The sequence below is a fragment of the Bubalus bubalis genome, chromosome 22 (genome assembly GCF_019923935.1).
Source record: "Bubalus bubalis isolate 160015118507 breed Murrah chromosome 22, NDDB_SH_1, whole genome shotgun sequence".
Taxonomy (NCBI): domain Eukaryota; kingdom Metazoa; phylum Chordata; class Mammalia; order Artiodactyla; family Bovidae; genus Bubalus; species Bubalus bubalis.
This window is the reverse complement of record NC_059178.1, coordinates 20,782,524-20,799,471: the sequence shown is the minus strand read 5'-3', so window position 1 is coordinate 20,799,471 and position 16,948 is coordinate 20,782,524. Positions and strand designations below refer to the sequence as shown.

The 16,948-nt window shown below is 43.7% G+C and overlaps 1 long non-coding RNA gene across 4 annotated transcripts in view; it reads right to left on the bottom strand.

The window, feature by feature from the left end:
- LOC112581451 overlaps positions 1–16,948 on the bottom strand; it is an 84,395-nt gene that overhangs the window by 49,759 nt on the left and 17,688 nt on the right. The gene's annotated exons all lie outside the window — the stretch shown is intronic.

The following is a 16,948-nucleotide window of genomic DNA, read 5'->3' as shown; positions in this document are numbered from 1 at the left end:
GAGGCCCATGGGAGGTGGGGTCTTCAGACTCTCCTCTGCTAACATTTTGGTGCCATGACGGGTTTTCTGTAAGTAAGAGAGATTGTCTCCACAGATCTCTACCACTCCGTTCCTTTGTGTGGGCACAAAGGACCTAATCATTTCTCTGCTCCTACTTTCTTTCTCAATCCTCTATCGGTTGAGCAGACTCTTGCTCCTGATCTCCTCCCTGTCTGACCATCACTCAATCTGAGCCTGCCTCTTTGGACCAACACTGGAGACTCAGGTAAGCACCCATTTTCCCACTGGAGTAAGGATGGCCCCAGGCCCTGATTGGCCACCAGGCATCTGGGGCATTCTTAGTTGGGTACAAGCAGGAGACAGCCTCCCCAAGTCCCATGTGGTGCTGGACTGTAAGCCAGACTGCCAACTATGACCCTGGGATGCCAGGCTCTCTAATTATCCCACTGTTTTCCAGACAAGAAACCAATCATCTGCTCCAAGGGGACACCCCTGAGATGCATCCTCCAAAGCTGGTGGAGATTTGACCCCACCACGCTAAGAAAGAGGAGACTCATTTTCTTTTCTAACATGGTCTGGACCAATCACCTTTTGGATGGGGAATCCTGACCTCTGAATGGAACCATTATAATATTAACAACAGCATCCTCCACTTAGACCTATTTTATAAAAGGCAGGGGAAATAGTCTGAGATACCATATGTACAACTTTTCTTTGTTCTATGGGATACCCAGCATTTCCTTACAACTTGTAAACTTACCACCCTTGCCACCCTGCTGCCTACGGAAAAATCCCTCATCACCTCCTAGTGCTGCCTCACCACCTTAGTAGGGGGGACTCCATTACCTCCATCAGCTAAAACCTGTCCCTTGGTGGAAGCACCAGGAGGCAAAATTGAGCTGCACCTAGTCCGTAAGCCCTTCTCACTGACAGAACTAAAACACATCAAGGCAGAACTGGGTAGCTTTTCAGACAATTTACTCAATATATCGAGGGATTCCAACATATTACTCTGGCTTATGAAATGACCTGGAAAGATATCACCATAATTCTAAGCCAGATCCTCTCTGATACTGACATAGAAAGAGTTAAAAGAGAGGCAAAAAAAAATTTGATGATGGACTCCACCTTTCTGATACTAAATACCCACCTGGGGAAATAGCAGTCCCCACCAGTGATCCCAAATGGGACTATAATCAGAAAGAACATCAATGGGAAACCATTTTATCATCTGTATCAAAGTAGGGCTTAAGGTAGCCCAACACAGAGTCATAAGCTACTCCCAAGTAACCACAATCAGCCAGGAGCCCAGGAAAAATCCAACAGCCTTCCTAATAGGCTGAGGGAAGCATTCATTAAACATACTAATCTAGACCTGGACTCTTAAGAGGGACAAGTGATTATAAAAGATAAAGTTTATAACTCAGCACCTGATATTAGATGCATATCACAAAAACTAATTTAAGACCCTAGTGTCACCTTAGATGAACTGGTGAATACTGCCTCCGCGGTCTTCTATAACTGAGACCAAGAGGCTGAGGCCAAGGCCAGGAAAAAGAAAGAAGGAAGGAATCCAGGCATGCCCAAATGATGGCTACCCTACAGGGTAGGGCTTCCCCCAAGAGTACCCTGACTTTACAGCCCAAAAGACATTGTGTGTTGTGTTGTGTTGTGTTGTGTTGTGTTGTGTTAAATCCCCATGGGGTTTGGATATTAGCAGTCAAGAGGGTTCCTCTGTCCTATGGAACTCTCCAGGGAAGAATACTGGAGTGGGTTGCCATTTCCTTCTCCACCAAAAGAGATTAATATCACATTTGTTGCCAGATGGGCCACTGGGCACAGAAATGTCCCAATCAAGATAAACCACCTAAGACTGCCTGCTATAAACGCCATCAGCTGGGACACTGGGCAGCCCTATGCCCCTCAATCCAAAGGGACCGAGGACCAGAGGCTGCTACTCAGACTGCCCAAGACTGAGGAGGCCCCTCCAGTCGGCCCCAAAACAACAGATCCACGACATGGACTGGAACTGAGGGTACAAGTGGCTGTGGCACGTAAGTCAACATTTTCTTACTCAATATCGGGGCCACCTGTTCTGTCTTGACATCCTCCTCTGGACCCTTCTCCTCCCAGACCTGTACCACCAGGGGAGTCACTGGTGAGCCGATCAGCAGGTCTTTTACCACGCGCCTCTTCCGTGCCTGGGAAGGATTTGGATTCTCCCACAGTTTTTGACATATGCCTGACTGTCCCAGCCCACTCCCAGGGAGGGACCCACTACAAAAATGGAATGCCTCTCTCTCTCCCTCAAGGAAGGTCACATGGACGCCATCCAGGGGGCAACCTCTGGGAAATTTCATGCGCCACTAATGAAGATAAAAATTCCTCCAGGCCAGGCTGGCTTCAACAAGTCAACCCACTGGCCTGAGACCAGGGAAATTCCAGGAAAAGCTGAAAATGCAACATCAGTCACAACAGCTTTAAAGAACCCACATAAATTTCCCCCAAAGACACAATATCCCCTTAGGCCTGAAGCCCTCATGGGACTTCAACCCATCATGTCCAAATTCCTGTGCCACAGACTCCTTATCGCCACAAATTCACCATGCAGTACCCCAATATTAGCAGTCAAGAAAAAGGACAGCACTTACTGCCTGCTCCAGGATTTGCATATCATTAATGAGGCCAACAGTGAGGCAACAGTGGCAGACTTTATTTTGGGGGGCTCCCAAATCACTGCAGATGGTGACTGCAGCCATGAAATTAAGACTCTTGCTCCTTGGAAGCAAAGTTATGACCAACCTAGACAGCACATTAAAAAGCAGACACATTACTTTGCCAACAAAGGTCCATCTAGTCAAGGCTATGGTTTTTCCAGTAGTCATGTATGGATGTGAGAGTTAGACTATAAAGAAAGCTGCTGCTGTTGCTGCTGCTAAGTCACTTCAGTCGTGTCTGACTCTGTGCGACCCCATAGACGGCAGCCCACCAGGCTCTGCCGTCCCTGGGATTCTCCAGGCAAGAACACTGGAGTGGGTTGCCATTTCCTTCTCCAATGCATGAAAGTGAAAAGTGAAAGTGAAGTCGCTCAGTTGTGTCTGACTCTGCGACCCCATGGACTGCAGCCTACCAGGCTCCTCCATCCATGGGATTTTCCAGGCAAGAGTACTGGAGTGGGGTGCCATTGCCTTCTCCGAAAGAAAGCTGAGTGCTGAAGAATTGATGCTTTTGAACTGTGGTGTTGGAGAAGGCTCTTGAGAGTCCCTTGGATTGCAAGGAGATCCAACCAGTCCATCCAAGAGGAAATCAGTCCTGAATATTCACTGGAAGAACTGATGTTGAAGCTGAAACTCCAATACTTTGGCCACCTGATGTGAAGAACTGACTCATTGGAAAAGACCCTGATGCTGGGAAAGATTGAAGGCGGGAAGAGAAGGGGATGACAGAGGATGAGATGGTTTGGATGGCATCACCAAATCAATGGACATGAGTTTGAGTAAACTCCAGGAGTTGGTGATGGACAGGGAGGCCTGGCATGTTGCAGTCCATGGGGTTTCAGAGTCAGATACGACTAAGTGACTGAACTGAATGAGGCAATAACTCCCCTATACCCAACAGTCCCCAATCATTTGGGGGAAGGTACCCCCAGACAGTGGCTGGTTCTCAGTCCTAGATTTAAAATATGCTTTCTTCTGCACCCCTTTGGCCCCAGAACCACAATACTTGTTTACATTCAAATGGAAACTCCACCACAAGCCCCTCAACAACTGACCTGGACTGTTCTGCCCCAAGGCTTTAGGGATAGCCCCCACCTCTTTGGATAGGCACTTTCCCAAGATTTACAAGCTTTAACACTGGAGGGGGGAACCGTCATATTGTGTGTAGACTATCTCTTGATTTGTTACCCCTCCGAAATCCAGGCCAATCTACATGCCATTCAGGTCCTTAATTTCCTGGCCCAGTGGGATTACAGGGTTCAAGTACAATAACAACCTTCCTGTCTCAGAACAATAATGACCCCTGGCAGGCACAGCCTTTCAGTAGACCCTATAGAGGCTATATTCGACCTACAGACTCCTACCACCCACAAGCAGCTGCAAGCATTCCTGGGCCTAACCGGGACTGTAAGATTTAGATAACCAACTACAGTCTTATTGAGCAGGCCCTATATGAAGCCCTAAAGATAATCAAATATGCCTTGCAAGGAGGCCGTCCCAACAGGAGGTCATAGAAACCTTAAAATGTCTCCTTTCCAGAGTTCCAGCTTTAGGATTACCCAACCCTTCCAAGCTGTTCCAACTTTACATGCACAAAAAAGGGGTTTCTGCCTTGCGGGTCCTCACCCAAAGGCTAGGAGAACTCCAGAGCCAGTAGCCTACTTTTACAACCAGCTGGATCCCACTGTGAAGGGCTGGCCCCATCTTAGGGTACTAGGGGCACCATCCCTCCTGACTGAGGAGGCCCGTGAGTTCGCCCAGGTGCACCCAGTTGGGTGCTCAGTGCCCATCAGGTACCAGATTCGCTTAATAACCAGGCCTCAGCTTGGCTTTCAGACAACAGAATCCTCAAATATCAAATTCTTTTTTCTGAAAACCTGCAGATATCCGTGTTTGTAGGACTCTCAATCCAGCAACCTTGTAGACCATAACCATATTTGTTCCAAGGTCTTGACAGCTTCCTTAAATACCCTTCTGGACCTCTCAGATTAGCCTCTGGCCAATGCCAACAAGGTGTGGTTCACCGATGGAAGCAGTTATACAGCAGAAGGAAATGCAAGGCTGGATATGCCATCATGTCCCTCAGTGAGATCACCAGGGCCTGGGCTCTGCCTCAGGGCTCATCTGCACAACTTGCCAAAGTCACTGCGCTCACCCAAGCGTTAGAATTGGCTGAAGGAAAATGGGTCACAATTTACAATGATTCTAAATATGCTTTCTTGACCCAACATGCCCATGCAGCCCTCTGGAAAGAAAGATGATACCTAGCCTCCAAAAGCAGCCCATTAAATACCACCCTCAGATTAATCAGTTACACCAGGCCATCCACCTGCCTAAAAAGGTAGCTGTGGGTCACAGCAAAGGCCATCAGCAAGACTCATCTGACATTACCAACTGGTTTCCAAAGGGAAACCAATTTGTGGACCAAGCTGCTGAGCAGACTGTCTCTAAAGAAGCCCCATAACAGGAGCTCTTGTTCCTGCTCCACTGTCACCTCCTCTACCTACCTATATGGAGGAAGAGAAGACATGCAGCCTGGAAGGGGTTCCACCTAGACTCATCCAGATGGTACGCCTCTGATGGGACTTCTCCTTGTCCCTGAAGCCTCCAATGGAAAGTCATTAAGACTCTCCGTGAATTCACACATCTGGGGAGAGGTGCCCTCTCTGTCTTGGTATCTAGAGTCCTAAAAGGCAAAGGACTTAATCAAGTAATCCAGTAAGTATCCAGCCCTTGTCTGACCTGTTCCTGTAATATCCCCCCAGGGAAATAAACATCCTGCCTTGGTTCAACCCATCCAATGACATGGGACTTCTCCTGGGAAGACCGGGAGATGGATTCCACCCAGATACCTCCCTCCCGGAGCTACAAGTACTTACTAGTCTCTGTAGACACCTTCACAGGATGGCCTACCCAACAAGGACAGATAAAGGCCCAGAAGTTAGCAATAAACTTCTACAAGAAGTTGTTTCCCAATTTGGCCTTCCCCACTCCCTTCAAACTGATAAGGGGTCCTCATTTATTTCCACTATAACCCAGTCCATTGCCAAAGCCCTCGACAAAAGGTTTGCTCTACATTGCTCCTGGAGGCCCCAAACCTCAGGAAAGGTAGAAACAGCCAATCAATTCCTCAGAAACAGCCTCTGAAAACTAACCCAGGAAGCTTCTCTAAAATAACCCTTTTACCTATTTGCAGTAGAGTAACTCCAAAGGATCCCCTCAGACTGAGTCCATACAAAGCCTTATGCAGACATCCTTTCCCAACATCAGACCTCCTTATGGACAGGGAAACCCTAGGGTTACCATCTTATGTAACCAAACTCTCAATGTCTCAATAGGTCCTTAGGAAAACTGGCCTAAAAATCAACTCTCCTAGCCCTCATTCATCTGTTCTTATCAGAACCTGGAAGGACAGGTCTCCCAAGTCCCAACTGGACCTTATTGGGAAGGGACCTCTTCCAGTCCTCCTTTCCTCACTTGCAACTATCAGGGTTCCAGGAACCTCCAGCAGGATTCACCATTCCAGGGGGAAGCCTTGGAAACCACCCCTGAAGATAGAAGCACTCTGACATTCTACACCTGTGAGCCATTTGAAGCCCTTAAGTTCCTCTTCAAAAGGACCAAAAATAGGTAACAATCTAAATCTTTAAATACATGGCCAGTTACCCACGTGACAGTCTTGATATCTCGACTGAATTTTCCTTCTTCTGAGCTGTGCCCTCCTGCAGATAATCCTATCTCACACCTGCAGTACCCAACCTTGGTTATCCTGTCTCTCTGAGGCCCCCATCAGACTTCATTGTTAACCAAATGCCACCCAAACTCAACTCTCATCTCACCCTTCCTCTGGTGCACCACACAATCTAAACTCTCTCAACATCCCTTAGACCCAAAGGACTATTCATAGACCCGAGCTGCTGCCCACAACCTATCACCCCACTGGCCATGCAACTCCAGCAGCAGCCTTCAGAAAATTTTACCCTTGCCAACAGAAACTTGGTCCAGAGTCTCAGCTTACTCAGATGCCCAACTTGATCCTAGGACCACAAGCTTTAGGTCAGATCATGTAGAGTCTATCTTTTTTCAAGTTCTACGAGAATGTCTAAATCTCATTCCTGCCACTCTATCAACCCCACAACCTCAAAGTGTTCTAACAAACCTCACCGAGGCTCTCATACCCCCCCGTGCTTTCAGGGCAATCACCCATGGGGTATCTTATGGGTAACATCGCCACACAACGCAATCACACCTTCACCCTGACCCTTCCCCCAAAAGTGAACAACACTGGAACACAACCAACCAAACTATCCAAGCAGCAGTTAAACAATACAAAAAAACTACTAGCCTTCCCAAATTTCATGACTTTTTAGTCTCTAAAATACAGGTGCCAAACAAACCCCTCCCACAGACACCAGCAGTGCTTCCATCTCCCCAGGACGGGGCTCACTAGACACCTCTGGTCACCCCTCACTTCTTGCACAATTGCTGGTCTGGGAACAACAAACTCACTTTTAAAAATTCTATGCTGCTTTCGGCATCCACACAGGCAAATTCGGACCTTCTGTTCCCCCTAGAGGTCGGCTGGGAGTCCCAGTGGCCAGTAACACCAATCCTCAACTACATTCTACTCCTAAGGAAGAAACTTACCCCTATCTCAAGGCCTCTTTTTCATCTGTGGGACCTCAGCCTGCCCCTAGGGTGGAAAGGAAAATGCCCCCTGAGTCACATCATACCAAACATTAGCTGGGTCAGTGGATCCTCCCAGTGCCCCATGGGAGTCCACCTCTGAACAGAAGACAGAGGGCAGCAGTGGGCCTGTCCTCTTTCCCCTCATCTCTGTCCTAACAGGCATTGCCAGCATGGCAACAGGGTACCTCACTTCATATATTCACTCAAGTAACCATGGCCATGTCCAAAATTCCTGGAGGAGGAAACAACAACCCACTCCAGTATTCCTGCCTGGAAAATCCCACGGACAGATGAGCCCAGTGGCCTGCAGTCCATGGGGTCACAAAGAGTGGGACACAACTGAAGTGACTTAGCATGCACACATGTCCAAAATGTCTCCCACCTTGGGTGAACCTCACACACAAATAAACTCATTGGGAGGTGTAGTACTCCAAAACTGGCAGGCACTTGACCTTTTAACCAAAGCCCAAGGGGGCACATGTTCCTTCTTATGGGGAAAAATCACACAAACCTATTCAAAACAAATTAAATCTTAAATGGGTAACCACAGTTATGTCCTGGTTCCAGTCAGAGAAACCTTTATGTGCGGCTCTGGCCCCTATTTATCCCACTTATATGTATTTTCCTAATTCTATTGCTTGCTCCCTGCCTCCTCAACTTACTATCCCGGTCTGTTTCCTCCCAGGTTAATAAGATACAAGCCTAACTCCCAATGCAATAAGGATACCAGCCTTTAGCCTCTTCGACAACCTCCTCCTATCATTACCCCTCGGACAGACATGGACATCTCCATTTCGAACCCCTCTCATTCATAATTACCAAGTGACGGACACCGAAGGCCCCTCTTTGTCCCTGGATGGCAGGAAATAGCCTGGATGAACGATGCCCATCTCCCCTATGAATTGGGCTCCATGCACTTGATGGGGAAATTTCAGCCAGGAATTTAACTGAGAGCAATGAGAGGCGTCCCCTTAGCTCAATGGCCTCCTAATCGCACCAAGCAGTTTACCAGCCCTGCCCCAAATATGCCCCCATCAGTACTCCAAAATAGTCAGGGGGATGGAAAAAAATCCCCCACCAGCCAACTGGCAGAACTTTCCCTACTCTGCACATGCACACACCTCACACTCTCCTGTACTAAAGTAACCTCTGGCGGTCATTAAGAGTCCATAAATATTCCATGAATACATACATCTAATTATAACAGACTGAATTATGGGAAAGACATGCGCAGTAGAGAATCTTGGTATATAACCTGCAGCTGTCAATCAAGACTGCCAATCAAGGACCCCCCCCTGGATTATGCAAATGACTTTGCCTTAAAAACTGTACCCCAGGGGGAGGAGCCAAGATGGCGGAGGAGTAGGACGGGGAGAACACTTTCTCCCCCACAAATTCATCAAAAGAGCATTTAAACGTCGAGTAAATTCCACAAAACAACTTCTGAATGCCGGCAGAGGACATCAGGCACCCAGAAAAGCAACCCAACTCTTTGAAAGGAGGTAGGAAAAAATATAAAAGACAAAAAAAGAGACAAAAGAGGGAGGGATGGAGTTCCGTCCAGGGAAGGGAGTCTTAAAAAGAGAGAAGTTTCCAAACACCAGGAAACCTTCTCACTGCCGAATCTGTGCCGAGCTTTGGAAGCACAGAGGGCAACATAACAGGGAGAAAAAAATAAACAATTAAAACTCGCAGATTGCGAGCCCTACGGTAACTCCCCCAGCGGAGAAGCAGCGCAGACGCCTGCACACGCCATTAGCAAGCGGGGGCTGGGCAGGGAGGCGCTGCGCGGGCTGCATCGCTTAGAGTAAGAATCTGGCATGAATACCCTGAGCACTATCTGAGCGAAATAATTTGGGCTAGCAAACCAGACTGTGGGGTATCTACCACACGAAAAGCCAGCCCTAACCTAAGACACCTCCAGGCCCGCGCACGGAACAAAGGACTGAACAGAGATAGCCGGCTGCAGACCTTCCCCCTCTGGTGACAGGCAGCCAGAGCCGGAAGGGGGCAATCGCAGCCCCAGAGAGACATTATCTATAAAACTGTAAGCAGGCTTCTTTGCTAACTAAAACTTCTTGGGGGTCTGGACGGTCAACATCTGCCTGAGAAGGTGCGCCGGTTTTACACCCAGATAACCGAGTGGCGGGGAGGCGATAAGTCGCAGCCTTGGCGCTCACCAAACACCTCATCACCTGAGCTGCTCGGACCTGGGAAGAGCACAAAACGCAGGCCCAACCGAGTCTGCGCCTCTGAGGACTACCCGAGTGCCTGAACCTGAGCGGCTTGGACCTGAGAGGTGCATGCAGCCCAGGGCCGGCCTCGGATTGTTCCAGGCGGAACAACCTAGAGCCCAAGCAGTGTGGGCAGGGAGACTACACACGCCGTGAGTGGGGGCAGACCCAGTGTGGTTGAGGCACTGCGAGCGCACGCCAGTGTTATTTGTTTGCAGCATCCCTCCCTCCCTCCCCACAGCGCGACTGAACAAGTGAGCCTAAAAAAAAAAAAAAGTGTCCTCCACCGTCCCCTTTGTGTCAGGGCGGAAACCAGACACTGAAGAGACCAGCAAACAGAAGAAGCTATAACCGAGGGAAATCCCTTGGAAGCTACAGGCAATAGATTAAAACCCTGTGGTTACTACGGACTACATAGGAAGGGGCCTATAGATCTTGAGAAATATAAGTCAGACCAAGGAACTAGCCAAAAATGAACTGAACCCACAATACACACAACAAAACCAGAGAAAGTCCTAGATATATTTTTACTATTTTTACGATCATTCTTTCTTTTAATTTAAAAAAAAATTTTAAGTCCTCTATTGTTCCTTTAATTTTCACTTTTATAACCTATTACTTTGCAAAAAAAAAAAAGACCCTATTTTTTTCTTCTTCAGCAAACTTCATATATATATATTTTATAATTTTTTGACCTTGTTTTTTCTTTTCTTTAACATTGTATTTTTGAAATTCAAAAACTCTACTCTAGATTTTTAATTTTAGCTTTTTAGTATATGTTATCAATTTTGTACCTATAGTTTTTTTTTATAATTTCTGTGACTTTTTTTTTCTCTGTTTCTTTCTCTTCTTCTTTTATATAACATTGTATATCTGAAATTCCAAACTCTACTCTAGATTTTTATTTATGCTTTTTTGTATTTGATATCAATTTTGTACCTGTATTTTCTTTATAATTTTTGCGACATTGTTTGTTTGCTTGTTTTCTCTATTTTTCTTCTTCTTTTTTTTAACATTGTATTTTTGAAATTCCAAACTCTACTCTAGATTTTTAATTTTTGCTTTTTGGTATTAGTTATCAATTTTGTACCTGTATTTTCTTTATAATTTTCACGACCTTGTTTGTTTTTCTTTGTTCATTTTTTCTCTCTTTCTTTTCCTTCTTCTTTTCTTTAACATCGTATTTTTGAAATTCCAAACTCTACTCTAGATTTTTAATTTTTGCTTTTATGTATTTGTTACCAATTTTGTACCCTTAAGAACCCAATCTTCAGGACACATTTTTCACTAGGGAGCGAGATTACTGGCTTGACTGCTCTCTCTCCCTTTGGACTCTCCTTTTTCTCCACCAGGTCGCCTGTGTCTCCTCCCTAACCCCTCTCTACTCTACCCAACTCTGTGAATTTCTGTGTATTCCAGATGGTGGAGAACACTTAGGGAACTGATTACTGGCTGGATCTGTCTCCCTCCTTTTCATTCCCCCCTTTTATCCTTCTGGCCACCTCTGTCTCCTTCCTCCTTCTTCTCTTCTCTGTATAACTCCGTGAACATCTCTGAGTGGTCCAGTTGTGGAGTGCACATAAGGAAGTGACTACTGGCTAGCCCACTCTCTCCACTACTGATTCCACCTCATCTCATTTGGGTCACCTCTAACTCCCTCCTCCCTCTTCTCTTCTCCATGTAACGCTGTGAACCTCTCTGAGTGACCCTCACAGTAGAGAAACTTTTCATCTTTAACGTAGATGTTTTATCAATGGTGCTGTATAGAAGGAGAAGTTTTGAAACTACTGTGAAAATAAGACCGATAACTGGAAGCAGGAGGCTTAAGTCCAAACCCTGGCTCCAGGGAGCCCCTGACTCCAAGGAACATTAATTGACAGGAGCTCATCAAACGCCTCCATACCGACACTGAAACCAAACACCACACAAGGGCCAACAAGTTCCAGGGCAAGACATACCAAGCAAATTCTCCAGCAACAAAGGAACACAGCCCTGAGCTTCGAGATACAGGCTGCCCAAAGTCACCCCAAAACCATAGACATCTCATAACTCATTACTGGACATTTCATTACACTCCAGAGAGAAGACATACAGCTCCACCCACCAGAACACCGACACAAGCTTCCCTAACCAGGAAACCTTGACAAGCCACCTGTACAAACCCACACACAGCGAGGAAATGCCACAATAAAGAGAACTCCACAAACTGCCAGAATACAGAAAGGACACCCCAAACTCAGCAATTTAAACAAGATGAAGAGACAGAGGAATACCCAGCAGATAAAGGAACAGGATAAATGCCCACCAAACCAAACAAAACAGGAAGAGATAGGGAATCTACCTGATAAAGAATTCCGAATAATGATAGTGAAATTGATCCAAAATCTTGAAATTAAAATGGAATCACAGATAAATAGCCTGGAGACAAGGATTGAGAAGATGCAAGAACGGTTTAACAAGGACCTAGAAGAAATAAAAAAGAGTCAATATATAATGAATAATGCAATAAATGAAATTAAAAACACTCTGGAGGCAACAAATAGTAGAATAACAGAGGCAGAAGATAGGATTAGTGAATTAGAAGATAGAATGGTAGAAATAAATGAATCAGAGAGGGTAAAAGAAAAACGAATTAAAAGAAATGAGGACAATCTCAGAGACCTCCAGGACAATATTAAACACTACAACATTCGAATCATAGGGGTCCCAGAAGACAAAAAGAAAGACCATGAGAAAATACTTGAGGAGATAATAGTTGAAAACTTCACTAAAATGGGGAAGGAAATAATCACCCAAGTCCAAGAAACCCAGAGAGTCCCAAACAGGATAAACCTAAGGCGAAACACCCCAAGACACATATTAATCAAATTAACAAAGATCAAACACAAAGAACAAATATTAAAAGCAGCAAGAGAAAAACAACAAATAACACACAAGGGAATTCCCATAAGGATAACAGCTGATCTTTCAATAGAAACTCTTCAAGCCAGGAGGGAATGGCAAGACATACTTAAAATGATGAAAGAAAATAACCTACAGCCCAGTTTATTGTACCCAGCAAGGATCTCATTCAAGTATGAAGGAGAAATCAAAAGCTTTTCAGACAAGCAAAAGCTGAGAGAATTCTGCACCACCAAACCAGCTCTCCAACAAATACTAAAGGATATTCTCTAGACAGGAAACACAAAAACGGTGTATAAATTCGAACCCAAAACAATAAAGTAAATGGCAATGGGATCATACTTATCAGTAATTACCTTAAACGTAAATAGGTTGAATGCCCCAACCAAAAGACAAAGACTGGCTGAATGAATACAAAAACAAGACCCCTACATATGCTGTCTACAAGAGACCCACCTCAAAACAGGGGACACATACAGACTGAAAGTGAAGGGCTGGAAAAAGATTTTCCATGCAAATAGGGACCAAAAGAAAGCAGGAGTAGCAATACTCATATCAGATAAAATAGACTTTAAAGCAAAGGCTGTGAAAAGAGACAAAGAAGGTCACTACATAATGATCAAAGGATCAATCCAAGAAGAAGATATAACAATTATAAATATATATGCACCCAACACAGGAGCACCGCAGTATGTAAGACAAATGCTAACAAGTATGAAAGGAGAAATTAACAATAACACAATAATAATGGGAGACGTTAATACCCCACTCACACCTATGGATAGATCAACTAAACAGAAAATTAACAAGGAAACACAAACTTTAAACGATATAATAGACCAGTTAGACCTAATTGATATCTATAGGACATTTCATCCCAAAACAATGAATTTCACCTTTTTCTCAAGCGCACATGGAACCTTCTCCAGGATAGATCACATCCTGGGCCATAAAGCTAGCCCTGGTAAATTCAAAAAAATAGAAATCATTCCAAGCATCTTTTCTGACCACAATGCAGTAAGATTAGATCTCAATTACAGGAGAAAAACTATTAAAAATTCCAACATATGGAGGCTGAACAACACGCTGCTGAATAACCAACAAATGACAGAAGAAATCAAAAAAGAAATCAAAATTTGCATAGAAATGAATGAAAATGAAAACACAACAATCCAAAACCTGTGGGACACGGTAAAAGCAGTCCTAAGGGGAAAGTTCATAGCAATACAGGCACACCTCAAGAAACAAGAAAAAAGTCAGATAAATAACCTAACTCTACACCTAAAGCAACTAGAAAAGGAAGAAATGAAGAACCCCAGGGTTAGTAGAAGGAAAGAAATCTTAAAAATTAGGGCAGAAATAAATGCAAAAGAAACAAAAGAGACCATAGCAAAAATCAACAAAACCAAAAGCTGGTTCTTTGAAAGGATAAATAAAATTGACAAACCATTAGCCAGACTCATTAAGAAACAAAGGGAGAAAAATCAAATCAATAAAATTAGAAATGAAAATGGAGAGATCACAGCAGACAACACAGAAATACAAAGGATCATAAGAGACTACTATCAACAATTATATGCCAATATAATGGACAATGTGGAAGAAATGGACAAATTCTTAGAAAAGTACAACTTTCCAAAACTCGACCAGGAAGAAACAGAAAATCTTAACAGACCCATCACAAGCATGGAAATTGAAACTGTAATCAAAAATCTTCCAGCAAACAAAAGCCCAGGTCCAGACAGCTTCACAGCTGAATTCTACCAAAAATTTAGAGAAGAGCTAACACCTATCCTGCTCAAACTCTTCCAGAAAATTGCAGAGGAAGGTAAACTTCCAAACTCATTCTATGAGGCCACCATCACCCTAATACCAAAACCTGACAAAGATCCCACAAAAAAAGAAAACTACAGGCCAATATCACTGATGAACATAGATGCAAAAATCCTTAACAAAATTCTAGCAATCAGAATCCAACAACACATTAAAAGATCATACACCATGACCAAGTGGGCTTTATCCCAGGGATGCAAGGATTCTTCAATATCCACAAATCAATCAATGTAATACACCACATTAACAAATTGAAAAATAAAAACCATATGATTACCTCAATAGATGCAGAGAAAGCCTTTGACAAAATTCAACATCCATTTATGATAAAAAAAAACTCTCCAGAAAGCAGGAATAGAAGGAACATACCTCAACATAATAAAAGCTATATATGACAAACCCACAGCAAACATTATCCTCAATGGTGAAAAATTGAAAGCATTTCCTCTAAAGTCAGGAACAAGACAAGGGTGCCCACTTTCACCATTACTATTCAACATAGTTTTGGAAGTTTTGGCCCCAGCAATCAGAGCAGAAAAAGAAATAAAAGGAATCCAAATTGGAAAACAAGAAGTAAAACTCTCACTGTTTGCAGATGACATGATCCTCTACATAGAAAACCCTAAAGACTCCACCAGAAAATTACTAGAACTAATTAATGACTATAGTAAAGTTGCAGGATATAAAATCAACACCCAGAAATCCCTTGCATTCCTATACACTAATAATGAGAAAACAGAAAGAGAAATTAAGGAAACAATTCCATTCACCATTGCAACAGAAAGAATAAAATACTTAGGAATATATCTACCTAAAGAAACTAAAGACCTATATATAGAAAACTATAAAACACTGGTGAAAGAAATCAAAGAGGACACTAATAGATGGAGAAATATACCATATACATGGATTGGAAGAATCAATATAGTGAAAATGAGTATACTACCCAAAGCAATTTATAGATTCAATGCAATCCCTATCAAGCTACCAACAGTATTCTTCACAGAGCTAGAACAAATACTTTCACAATTCGTATGGAAATACAAAAAACCTCGAATAGCCAAAGCGATCTTGAGAAAGAAGAATGGAACTGGAGGAATCAACCTACCTGACTTCAGGCTCTACTACAAAGCCACAGTTATCAAGACAGTATGGTACTGGCACAAAGACAGAAATACAGATCAATGGAACAAAATAGAAAGCCCAGAGATAAATCCACGCACATACGGACACCTTATCTTTGACAAAGGAGGCAAGAATATACAATGGATTAAAGACAATCTCTTTAACAAGTGGTGCTGGGAAATCTGGTCAACCACTTGTAAAAGAATGAAACTAGAACACTTTCTAACACCATACACAAAAATAAACTCAAAATGGATTAAAGATCTAAACGTAAGACCAGAAACTATAAAACTCCTAGAGGAGAACATAGGCAAAACACTCTCTGACATACGTCACAGCAGGATCTTCTATGAACCACCTCCCAGAATATTGGAAATAAAAGCAAAAATAAACAAATGGGACCTAATTAAACTTCAAAGCTTCTGCACATCAAAGGAAACTATTAGCAAGGTGAAAAGACAGCCTTCAGAATGGGAGAAAATAATAGCAAATGAAGCAACTGACAAACAACTAATCTCAAAAATATACAAGCAACTCCTACAGCTCAACTCCAGAAAAATAAATGACCCAATCAAAAAATGGGCCAAAGAACTAAATAGACATTTCTCCAAGAAGACATACAGATGGCTAACAAACACATGAAAAGATGCTCAACATCACTCATTATCAGAGAAATGCAAATCAAAACCACTATATGAGGTACCATTTCACGCCAGTCAGAATGGCTGCGATCCAAAAGTCTACAAATAATAAATGCTGGAGAGGGTGTGGAGAAAAGGGAACTCTCTTACACTGTTTGTGGGAATGCAAACTAGTACAGCCACTATGGAGAACAGTGTGGAGATTCCTTAAAAAACTGGAAATAGACATGCCTTATGATCCAGCAATCCCACTGCTGGGCATACACACTGAGGAAACCAGAAGGGAAAGAGACACGTGTACCCCAATGTTCATCGCAGCACTGTTTATAATAGCCAGGACATGGAAGCAACCTAGATGTCCATCAGCAGATGAATGGATAAGAAAGCTATGGTACATATACACAATGGAGTATTACTCAGCCATTAAAAAGAATACATTTGAATCAGTTCTAATGAGGTGGATGAAACTGGAGCCTATTATACAGAGTGAAGTAAGCCAGAAAGAAAAACACCAATACAGTATACTAACGCATATATATGGAATTTAGAAAGATGGTAACAGTAACCCTGTGTACGAGACAGCAAAAGAGACACTGATGTATAGAACAGTCTTATGGACTCTGTGGGAGAGGGAGAGGGTGGGAAGATTTGGGAGAATGGCATTGAAACATGTAAAATATCACGTATGAAACGAGTTGCCAGTCCAGGTTCGATGCACGATACTGGATGCTTGGTGCTGGTGCACTGGGACGACCCAGAGGGATGGTATGGAGAGGGAGGAGGGAGGAGGGTTCAGGATGGGGAACAC